The following is a 12,332-nucleotide window of genomic DNA, read 5'->3' as shown; positions in this document are numbered from 1 at the left end:
CTATTGGACCATGTCTTATTTAAAATTAAAACAGTGCGCCATGTCTAATATTAAAGAAGTCTTGAGGTATTGCTCGCCGGAGGTAGAATACCTCATGATAAGCTGTAGACCACGTTATTTACCAAGAGTTGTCATCTATATTATTCGTAGCTGTCTATTTACCACCACAAACCGATACTGGCACTAAGACCGCACTCCACAAGCTATATAAGGCCATAAGCAAATGCTCTTCCAGAAGTGGCGCTCCTGGTGGCCGAGGACTTAAATGCAGGCAAACTTACATCCATTTTACATAACTTCTACCAGCATGTCACGTGCAACCAGAGGAAAAAATCTAACTCTAGACCACCTTTACTCCACACACAGAGATGTATACGAAACTCTCCCTCGCCTTCCATTTTCCAAATCTGACCATAATTATATCCTAATTGATTCCTATTTACAAGCAAAAACTAAAGCAGGAAGTACCGGTGACTCGCTCAATACAGAAGTGGTCAGATGACACGGATGCTACGCTACAGGACTGTTTTGCTAGCACAGACTGGAATATGTTCTGGGATTCTTCCAAAGACATTGAGTACACTACATCAGTCACTGGCTTCATTAAGTGCCTCGATGATGTTGTATTTTTATACCCCAACCAGAAACCATGGATTACAGGCAACATCCGCACTGAGCTAAAGGGTAGAGCTGCCACTTTCAAGGAGCGGGACTCTAACCCAGAAGCTTATAAGAAATCGCAATCCGTTTTTAATGTCCCGTTGGTAGGATATACGTGCTCGTAGTTCCTCTATTTTTATTATCGATCGAATAATCCATCGTACGTTGGCTAATAGGACTGATGGTAAAGGTAGATTACCCTCTCGGCGACGGATCCTTACAAGACACCCGGACCATCGTCCATAAAATCTCTGTCTTTTCCTCCTGCGAATGACTGGGATGAGGGCTTGGTCTGGAGTAAATCCTTCCCGTCCGACTCGTTGAAGAATTAGAATTCCTCCACTACGGGGTGAGTAATCTCTTTCCTGATATCAGGAAGCTCTTTTCGGACACGACACGGTGGCAGAAACATTATGTAGAAATTGGCCTAGAACCGTTAGGATCAGCTTTATCTCCCCCTTTAAATAAAGGATGCATCGTGACTGCCTTCCAAGCAATGGGAACCTCCCCAGAGATGACAGACAGGTTAAAAAGGTCAGAGATAAGCTTGGTGATGATAGGGGCAGCAACCTTAAGAGGAAAGGGTCTAAACCACCTAAACCAGATGTTTTTTTAGGGTCAAGTTTAAGGAGCTCCTTTAGCACCTTGGACTTAGTGATTGCCTGCAGGGAGAAACTTTGTAGTGGGGCAGGGGAAAAAAGACGGAGGAACATCAGGGATAGTCACATTAGAAGGGGTGGGAGATGAGGAAATGTTGGACGGGCAAGGAGGCATGGCTGAGTCAAATAGGAATCAAGTGGTGATTAAAGAGCTCATCCTATGTGCTCCTTGTCAGTAAGGAGGCGGCAGGTAGCCTTGTTAGAGCGTTGATTAGACCGAAAGGTTGCAAGATCGAATCCCCGAGCTGACAAGGGAAAAATCTGTTGTTCTGCCCCTGAACAAGGCAGTTAACCCACCATTCCTAGGCCATCATTGAAAATAAGAATTTGTTCTTAACTGACTTGCCTAGTTAAAGGTCAAATTTTAAAAAGTAACAGCCACATCAACATTAAGGGACACAGGCAGTTGTGAGGAGGGTTTATTCTCCAGGTCTTTAACCGTTTCCAGAACTTCTTGGGGTTAGACCCACAGAGAGGGAACTGCTCCTTAAAGTAATTAACTTTGGCTCATATATCCTGAGTGCACTTATTTCTAATTTGCCTAAATGAGAGCCGATCAGCCTGCGTGTGCGTGTGCCGAGCGATTTGCCAAATGGAATTCTTGAGGTGGAATAACTTTGCCAGATCACGGTCGAACCAGGGGCTGAATCTGTTTTTAATTCTCATTTTCTTTATGAGCGCGTATTTGTGAACGATACCACTGAAAATATCAAAAAAGAAGGTCCAAGCGTCTTCGACGGGAATAAGCTGATTCTATACCAATTTACAGAGGCCAGGTCACGAAGGAAGGTTTGCTCATTAAAGTTGTATAGCAAGCATCTATGACAAGTCAGGACAGGTTGTTTCACTGAGCAGCCATTACGAACACAGGCTGTAAAACAGTGATCACTAAGGTCATTACAGGTATCAGTCTGGTGTTTCTATCGGGATTATTTGTAAGGATAACATCAAAGAGAGTAGCCTTTTCTGGTTGTTTGAAGTCATACTTTGTGGGTTGGTAAACATCTGAGAAAGATTTAGGGAGTCCCGTTACTGTAGATTTAAGCATGTCCCAATTTAGGTCACCTAACAGGATATATTCAGACTTAGTGTAAGGGGCCAGGAGAGAGTTTAGGGCATTTAGGGTACAGGTCAGTGCTGATAGTGGCCAATAACACCCAGAAACAGTCAACAAAGAGTTATTTGAAAGTTTAAATTGCAAATCTAGAAAATCAAATTGTTTGGGAACAGACTTGGTGGAGACAACCAAGCCCTGAAGATGTTCCTTGGTTAAGATTGCCACTCCACCACTTTTGGAAGATCTGTCTTGCCGAAAGAGGTTATAACCAGAAAGGTCAACATCAGTGTTCAAAACACTCTTTCTTAACCACGTCTCAGTAATGACCAACACATCTGGATTGGAGCTGTGAACCCACACTTTCAATTGATACATTTTTGGTAATAAGCGTCTAGTGTTAACATGCAGAAAACCCAGGCTTTTACGAGAGCATAAATCAGTGAAGCAGATATCAAGAGCACAAAACAGAATTGGGGCAAGCAACAGTAGATGGGCCAGGGTATACATGCACATTTCTATATATAATCAGCAATAATACAACCAGGGCACGGCAGAGGACAGGTAAAGCTCTGCAGTGTTGTTTTATAACATTTGAATGTGCATTAGATGGCAACAAGATCATATTGTACAGCAATTTCATTAGGTAACATGAATACAAAGCCAGTGAGAGGTGGTTACAATAGGATGGGAGGCCAAGAGTCCGTGTAACCAATAGAGTCAGAGTCCCGAGTGTGGGAACAAACAGACTGTGTCACAGTTGGGTCAACAAGCAAGTTCAAAGTCGACAAAGCACGCAGGAGTCATGAGGCAAATTCCATTTTTATTTAAAAAATATATATATTTCACCTGTATTTAACCAGGTTGGCCAGCTGAGAACAAGTTCTCATTTACAAGTGCGACCTGGCCAAAATAAAGCAAAGCAGTGCGACACAAACAACAACACAGAGTTACACATCAACAAACGTATAGTCAATAACACAAAATAAAATAAAAATAGAAAGATCTATAAAGCACAAGTGAAAAATGTAACAACTTGGGGCTAGCCATTGTAAGTTCAGAGTCACTCGCCTCAACAGCTTGGGAGAGAGGGTGTCGGGGGTACCTATACCAGACAGGGGGAGACAGGCCAGGGCAGACGGTGAACAGATCGTCAGTTGGAATCCAAGCAGCAGAGCAGCAGGCAACGGGAGTAGGTGTCACACCCACTTGGGAGAAGCTTTTTTTCGGGAGGCAGATTCCTTGTAGAAAATCCCAGCTAGCTCACTAATGTAGCAAGTCTCTGTCCTTCTTTTCCGTGTTGAGAAGAAGATCGTTAGCTAGCTATATATTTTCAGTGTCAGCGAATGGTCCTTGACGACGTCCAAACAAAGTTGTCCTGTGGCTGTTGTATTTTGGGGATTCGGAGGAGGATATCTTCTCTGCACAGATGGAGGGGGCTTCAAAGGCCTCTGCATTTGGCTGGAGAGGGGCTGTGAAACTCTCCTGCCATTGTTAGGATCAAGAGTTTTCACACTTCAGTGCAAGTTTCAGTCAGATTCTTTCCTAGCAGTTTGTTAGACTTATTTATTAAGCTTCATATAGCAAAAATAACCTAGAGATGAGTTTGTCTTTTACTTTTTGGCTTCAGAAAGTAGGTTCAGACCGAACATTACTCACTCAATTTTGTGTTGGATGGTATTTCCAAGTTCCTCTGTCTTTCTTCTGCAGGTTTTGGCTTGTTAGAAGTATTTTTAATGGATAGTCCTTCATATTAAAAGTCCATTCGGGTAATTTTGTCCACAATCAAGGTTTTAGGTATGCAATTGTGAACTGGAATGAAGGTTTTGATGTTGAGGTTAGTGTCCTGTATACGTCCTTTCAAAAACAATTCAGGTTTATCTATATTTATCCAACTCCATTTCTATATTTTTGCAGAAGAATTTAGGAGCATATGCTCTATGTGTCTATTCCCTTTCACTCCCTGCTAGGCGATTGAATAAGTGCATCGACGACATCGTCCCCACTGAGCTAAAGGCTAGCGCTGCCAGGAGCGGGACACTAATCCGGACTCTTATAAGAAATCCCGCTATGCCCTCCGAAGAACCATCAAACAGGCAAAGAGTCAATACAGGACAATGATGGAATCTTACTACAGCGGCTCTGATGCTCGTCAGATGTGGCAGGGCTTGAAAACTATTACAGACTACAAAGGGAAACCCTGCCGCAAGCTGCCCAGTGGGGCGAGCCTACCAGATGAGCTAAATGCCTTTTATGCTCTCTTTGAGGCAAGCAACACTGAAGCATGCATGAGAGCACCAGCTGTTCCGGACGACTGTGTGATCATGCTCCGATGTGAGCAAGACCTTTAAAAAGGTCAACAGCCACAAAGCCGCGGGCCAGATGGATTACCAAGACGTGTACTCAAAGCATGTGCAGACCAACTGCCAAGTGTCTTCACTGACATTTTCAACCTCTCCCTGGCCATATGTTTCCCATGAAAACATACATGAAATGAGTTGCAAAATGAATAGGAAATATTGTCAAGATGTTGACAAGGTTATAAATAATGATTTTTAATTTAAATAATAATTGTGTCCTTCAAACTTTGCTTTCGTCAAAGAATCCTCAATTTGCAGCAATTACAGCCTTGCAGACCTTTGGCATTGTCACGCCCTGACCTTAGTTATCTTTGTTTTCTTTATTATTTTGGTTAGGTCAGGGTGTGACAAGGGGTGGTTTGTTGTGTTTTTGTCCTGTCTAGGGTTTTTGTATGTTTATGGGGTTGTTTACAAGTCTAGGTGTTTTGTATGTCTATGGTTGCCTAGATTGGTTCTCAATTAGAGGCAGCTGTTTATCGTTGTCTCTGACTGGGAACCATATTTAGGCAGCCATATTCCTTGGGTAATTCGTGGGTGATTGTCTTTGTATTAGTTGCCTGTGTCTGCACTTATTCTATATAGCGTCACGTTCGTTTTGTTGTTTTTGTAAGTTTGTTGAAGTGTTCTTCGTTTCATTAAAATAGAAGATGTATTCACATCACGCTGCGCCTTGGTCTCATCCATACAACGAACGTGACAGGCATTCTAGTTGTCAATTTGTTGAGGTAATCTGAAGAGATTTCACCCCATGCTTCCTGAAGCACCTCCCACAAGTTGGATTGGCTTGATGGGCACTTCTTACATACCATACGGTCAAGCTGCTCCCACAACAGCTCAATAGGGTTGAGATCTGGTGATACCAGCTGACTGGTATGAAGATCATCAAAAGTTAGTGATTAATTTTATCTTTATTTCTGCTTTTTGTGACTCCTCTCTTTGGCTGGAAAATGGCTGACTGTTTTTTGTGACTAGGCGCTGACCTAACATAATCGCATGGTATGCTTTCGATGTAAAGCCTTTTTGAAATCGGACACTGTGGTTGGATTAACAATAAGTTTATCTTTAAAATGGTGTATAATACTTGTATGTTTGAGGAATGTTAATTATGAGATTTCTGTTGTTTGAATTTGGCGCCCTGCAATTTCACTGGCTGTTGTCAAATCGATCCCGTTAACGGGATTTGATCCCTAAGAAGTTTTAACAATGTGTCTATACTGTATTTCTGATCAATTTGATGTTATTTTAATGGACAAAAAATGTGCTTTTCTTTCAAAAACAAGGACATATCTAAGTGACCCCAAACGTTTGAACAGTAGTGTGTGTACAAGGAAGTGTCAGAGGAATGCCCAAATAATTGTCAAAGACTCCAGTCACCCAAGTCATAGACTGTTCTCTAGGACCCGAAGGCTCCTCAACAGCTTCTACCCCCAAGCCATAAGACTTCTGAACAACTAATCAAATGGCCTCCCGGACTATTTACATTTAGTTTTTACACTGATGCTACTCAATGTTTGTTATCTATGCATAGTCACTTTACAAATTACCTCGACTAACCTACACCCCCGCGTATTGACTCGGTACCGGTACCCCCCCTGTATATAGCCTCCTTATTGTTATATACATTTCTTGAATTGCATTGTTGGTTAAGGGCTTGTAAGTAAGCATTTCACGTTAAGGTCTACTACACCTGTAGTATTCGGCGCATGTGACAAATAAAAAATTGATTAGATTTTCTGTATTTTTGTAAGTAATTAAACTGGAATATGGTGAAGTATAAGCAACTAGCGTAAATCAATGGATCTGATTCATTTGATTCGATGCTATTCCATCACAGAATCTTCCATTTAATGCATCTTCTACCCTGCACAAAACAAATTCATGCTGGTAATATAAGCTATTCAGAACTTCTCTTCTATATTACGTTTTTCATACATATTTTTCTCACTGCCAATTGCTTATGCAAAACGTCACCAAATAGGTGCAATATTGAAAAATACTTTGGTTACAAATATAACTGGGTGTGCAGAGCCGTGGCGGAGTGGTAACACTCCCCCCGCCCTCAATGCCCATGCGACTTTAAACACAACGTGCAACAAAATGTCAAATTCTAAAATGACATGGAGGCGGCTTACGGTAGAGAAATTAACATTAAATTATCTGGCAACAGCTCTGGTGGACATTCCTGCAGTCAGCATGCCAATTGCACACTCCCTCAACTTGAGACCTCTGTGGCATTGTGTTGTGTGACAAAACTGCACATTATAGAGTGGTCTGTTATTGTCCACTGCACAAGGTGGGTGGGGTTATATCCTGCCTGTTTGGCCCTATCCGGGGGTATCATCGGATGGGGCCACAGTGTCTCCTGACCCCTCCTGTCTCAGCCGCCAGTATTTATGCTGCAGTAGTTTATGTGTCGGGGGGCTAGGGTCAGTCTGTTATATCTGGAGTACTTATCTTGTCTTATCCGGTGTCCGGTGTGGATTTAAGTATGCTCTCTCTAAATCTCTCTTTCTTTCTTTCTCTCTCTCGGAGGACCTGAGGCCTAGGACCATGCCTCAGGACTACCTGATGACTCCTTGCTGTCCCCAGTTGACCTGGCCGTGCTGCTGCTCCAGTTTCAACTGTTCTGCCTGTGGCTATGGAACCCTGACCTGTTTACCGGACGTGCTACCTGTCCCAGACCTGCTGTTTTCAACTGTCTAGAGACAGCAGGAGCAGTAGAGATACTCTTAATGATCGGCTATAAAAAGCCAACTGACATTTACTCCTGAGGTGCTGACTTGCTGCACCCTCGACAACTACTGTGATTATTATTATTTGACCATGCTGGTCAGTTATGAACATTGGTACATCTTGGCCATGTTCTGTTATAATCTCCACCCGGCACAGCCAGAAGAGGACTGGCCACCCCTCATAGCCTGGTTCCTCTCTAGGTTTCTTCCTAGGTTTTGGCCTTTCTAGGGAGTTTTTCCTAGCCACCGTGCTTCTACACCGGCATTGCTTGCTGTTTGGGGTTTTAGGCTGGGTTTCTGTACAGCACTTTGAGATATCAGTTGATGTAAGAAGGGCTATATAAATACATTTGATTTGATTTGTGCACATTTGAGAGAAATTAGCTTTTTGTGCGTATGGAAAAATTGTAGGATCTTTTATTTCAGCTCATGAAACATGGGACCAACAATTTTACATGTTGAGTTTATATTTGAGTTCCATATATATATATAATATTTATATTTGAGTCTAGATTGTCCATTTTGCGAACGAAATGAACCTTCTAGTTGATCCAATCTTCCAGCTATTATTCAACTCTCTAACCTCTAGTTGTCTAGGCTTATTTGTTTTTTATTGATGTAGTTCTGTCCTTAAGCTTTTCTTGTCTATTATGGTTCCATGTTTTGTGATGGACCCCAGGAAGAGTAGCTGCTGCTTTTGCAACAGCTAATGGGGATCCTAATAAAATACCAAATATCCCAAACGCGGTCCTGGGGCCGTCCCTGGATACACATTTTGTTTTTTTGCCCTAGCAATAAACAGCTGATTCAAATAACCAAAGCTTGATGAGTTGGTTATTTTAATCAGCTGTGCAGTGCTATGGCAAAAACCAAAATGTGCAGGATCAAGTTTGGGAGACCTTTGGTCTAAGCTACCTACTTCCCTCTGAGCAAGAACCACACTGTAATAAGTAATAAGCAAAACCCTTGCATCTACACAATGAACTAACAATATAGCCTATTTTATGACATGGGTGTAAAAATGAAGTCTGAATTTGGTGTACTTTTGCCCCCATGTGGTGATTTGTAGCTTGCCATTTAGTTACTTTAGTTGTGTATGCAATGTAAGGGATTTTGCCATGTCAGCAGCTATCATACAATTATAACAATTCAGTTCATGATTTGGGGAGGGGGGGGGGGCAATAGCTCAATTAAACATTATTTTGTGAAACACTTATTTTATGTACTTTGTAAATAAAATAAAGGCAGAGGATATAATTGTTTTTATAAATCGTGTTTGTGGCAAGGAGAAACAGGAATTACTTCACATTTGACATATTGTTGTCTCTCCCTCCTCCATGTTATCTCCCTCTTACACTTTGGCGTCTTTTAGCCTTTATCTTCTCCTCTCATATTACAAAAGCCTTTGACCAGCTCCTTCTCCAAGTCCATCTCTCAGCAGTCTGCAACAGAGAAAGCACACTGGCTACCATTACTCAAGTTCCACTTGCAAGTGCTCAAATCATGGATTGTCAGCTTGTTTCCACTACTCCTTCAACTCCTATTTCCGACCTCTCTGCTCTCATGAAATGACTCAGCCCTGCCTGATCCAGATGGCTGAAGGCGGTTTGAATCTCAACAGTCTCAAAATGAATCACCCTGCTATTTGCTCTGGAAAAGTGCTACCCTGTCAACCGTTAATGAACAGTCCAACTCCCCCCAGATAGGCCAGATAGCAACCGTTACTTTTTACTGTAATGTTTTGAACGACTTCCAAGACAATTCAACCAAGCCACTTACCCTACTTCGACCCATCTCAAGGCAAAAGGTCTGAATACTTATGTAAATAAGGTATTTGTTTATTTTTATTTTTTATTTGCAGGTATTTCTAAAAAACTGTTTTTGCTTTGACATTATGGGATATTGTGTGTAGATTGATTGAGGATAAAAAAAAAATGTTTTACTTATATAAATGTCATTAAGTATAATACATTTAGTATCCATGTAAACATGTACATTTTCCATGCACCCACATTTTTGTCAATCACAGCCTCAGATAGGTGTGATGTGAGTGACAAGTAGTTTTTGCAGATCCGTTTTCGGTAACCTCTTTAATCATCTTTCCAACATCATACATTTCTGAAACCCTCAAGATGTTTCCTAATCACACAACCAACAAGGACACATGTGTATCATATTCACAAGAGGCATGCCACTAATTTGTGTACACTGAGACAAAGCCATATTTTCAGTTCGCATTTTGATAAACTTGGACAGCAGGTTAGATAAACTGGGATGGTCTTAATAGTACTGATGGTCTTAATAGTAATGATAATTCAATTTTGTGTGATTAGGAAACATATTGAAGATTTGAGAAATGCATCCCGTGTTAGGCTAATATACTGCATAGATGTCAAAAGAGGTTACAGAAGACAGGAAATGCAAAGTGTCCCACTTTTTCTGAATTCCCCCTACTATAGTTCTGCTTGGTGCAAGATAGCAGTACTACAAGAACCAGAGCCCTGTCTAATCTAATTACAGGGTCCCTAATGTAAACTGGATCTCTTTCCTACATTGGAAAAGCCTATAAGACTGTCCCACTTTAGCTACTCCTTGCTGTCCTACATTAAAACTATGGTTGGTAATGTGGGATTACAAAATTGAAACATAATATTGGAAACTTTTGTGTTTTAATGCACCAGTACATAGTATGCATATTTACATCACAATTTTTTCCCAGTGCAATATTTCTGACCTTTTTATAAATGTAACATCAAAACAGGAAAAAAAAGCTATGTTACTGATCTTACCATGGGCTACGCAGGGTGAGCGCTCTGTTAGAAGCTTGTATCACCCCTTTTATGTCGCAACAGTTAAATTATGTGATTTTGATCATGTGGTTCCTCTGCAAGGGAACAACAACAACAGTTGTGATTTTCAATTGTCAGACTAAGAAATAAACACGTCAGGATTAAATTGTCCCACTTCATGATGTCCCAGTTTTTCTGAATTCACCATACTGTATGTCCATGGCCCTTTAAGAAACTCCATGTTTTCGAAAACATGTGATACGTCAACATTTAAAAAAACGATGATGACGATGTTATGTAAAAAATTAAATAAATAAAAAAAAGGAAAAGAAAAACTCCGAAGTGAATCGAGGTCCATGTAGCCTACCGTCCGCAGGTAAGTGCTCTCCTTTCATATCTTCTTTCTCCGGCGATGGTTACGGCAGTGACTAGTGTTATTGAGCTCGATATCCGTAGCCGCCTCGCAATTTGAGGGTCTGTAACTGGATGAAACTAGATCCATTTGCAACTGTACAATACGTGTTTCATATCTCCATGCGGAGTCTCATACACCTGACATGTCTTAATAAATATCGCACTTTTTTGGGGGTGATTTTCCTGCAATCAGCTGTTTTTGACGCTTCATGCGCAGTGTTCGGGCGGAGTTACCAGGACTCGAGTTTGAGTGGCTGGTGAGAACAGAAAGTCCAGTGACATCAAGCCCTTCGGAGTAGGCTAGAGGATGAACACATACAGTTGAAATCGGAAGTTTACATACACCTTAGCCAAATACATTTAAACTCCGTTCTTCACAATTGCTGACATTTAATCCTAGTAAAAATTCCCTGTCATATCAGGGATCAGTTAGGATCACCAGTTTATTTTAAGAATGTGAAATGTCAGAATAATATTAGTGATTTATTTCAGCTTTTATTTCTTTCATCACATTCCAACTGGGTCAGAAGTTTACATAAACTCAATTAGTATTTGGAAGGATTGCCTTTACATTGTTTATCTTGGTCAAACGTTTTTGGTAGCCTTCCACCACCTTCCCACAATAAGTTGGGTGAATTTTGGCCCATTCCTCCTGACAGAGCTGGTGTAACTGAGTCAGGTTTGTAGGATCCTTGCTCGCAAATGCTTTTTCAGTTCGGCCCACACATTTTCTATCGGAATGACGTCAGGGCTTTGTGATGGCCACTCCAGTACCTTGACTTTGTTGTCCTTAAGCCATTTTGCCACAACTTTGGAAGTATGCTTAGGGTCATTGTCCATTTGGAAGACCCATTTGCAACCAAGCTTTAACTTCCTGACTGTTGTCTTGATGTTGCTTCAATATTTACACAATTTTCCTGCTTCATGATGCCATCTATTTTGTGAAGTGCACCAGTCCGTCCTGCAGCAAAGCACCCTCACAACATGATGCTGCCACCCCCGTGCTTCACGGTTGGGATAGTGTTCTTCGGCTGGCAAGCCTCCCCCTTTTTCCTCCAAACATAACAATGGTCATTATGGCCAAACAGTTCTATTTTTGTTTCATCAGACCAGGTGACATTTCTCCCAAAAGGTTTTTTTTAATTCCCCATGTGCAGTTGCAAACTGTAGTCTGTTTTTTTTTTTTATGGTGGTTTTGGCTTCTTCCTTGCTGAGCGGCCTTTCAGGTTATGTCGATATAGGACTTGTTTTACTGTGGATATAGATACTTTTGTACCTGTTTCCTCCAGCATCTTCACAAAGTCCTTTGCTGTTGTTCTGGGATTGATTTGCACTTTTCGCACCAAGGTGCGTTCATCTCTAGGAGACGGAACGCGTCTCCTTCCTGAGCGGTATGATGGCTGCATGGTCCCATGGTGTTATACTTGCGTACTATTGTTTGTACAGATGTGGTACCTTCAGGCATTTGGAAATTGCTCCCAAGAAGAACCAGATTTGTGGATGTCTACAATTTTTTTCTGAGGTCCTGGCTGTTTTCTTTAGATTTTCCCATGATGTCAAGCAAAGAGGCACTGCGTTTGAAGGTAGGTCTTGAAATATATCCACAGGTACACCTCCAATTGACTCAAATTATGTCAAATTATGTTAGCCTATCATAAGCTTCT

The 12,332-nt window shown here is 41.4% G+C and overlaps 1 protein-coding gene across 1 annotated transcript in view; it reads left to right on the top strand.

The window, feature by feature from the left end:
* Nucleotides 1–10,495: 10,495 nt before the first annotated feature.
* bahd1 (bromo adjacent homology domain containing 1) overlaps nt 10,496–12,332 on the top strand; it is a 28,581-nt gene continuing 26,744 nt past the window's right edge. The window contains exon 1 of the mRNA XM_021574828.2: nt 10,496–10,630. The gene's annotated coding sequence lies outside the window, so the exon portion shown is untranslated. The remainder of the gene's footprint in view (nt 10,631–12,332) is intronic.

This window comes from Oncorhynchus mykiss, chromosome 19, assembly GCF_013265735.2.
Source record: "Oncorhynchus mykiss isolate Arlee chromosome 19, USDA_OmykA_1.1, whole genome shotgun sequence".
NCBI lineage: Eukaryota > Metazoa > Chordata > Actinopteri > Salmoniformes > Salmonidae > Oncorhynchus > Oncorhynchus mykiss.
The sequence above is the reverse complement of the archived record's forward strand: the minus strand, read 5'-3'. Positions and strand labels throughout refer to the sequence as shown.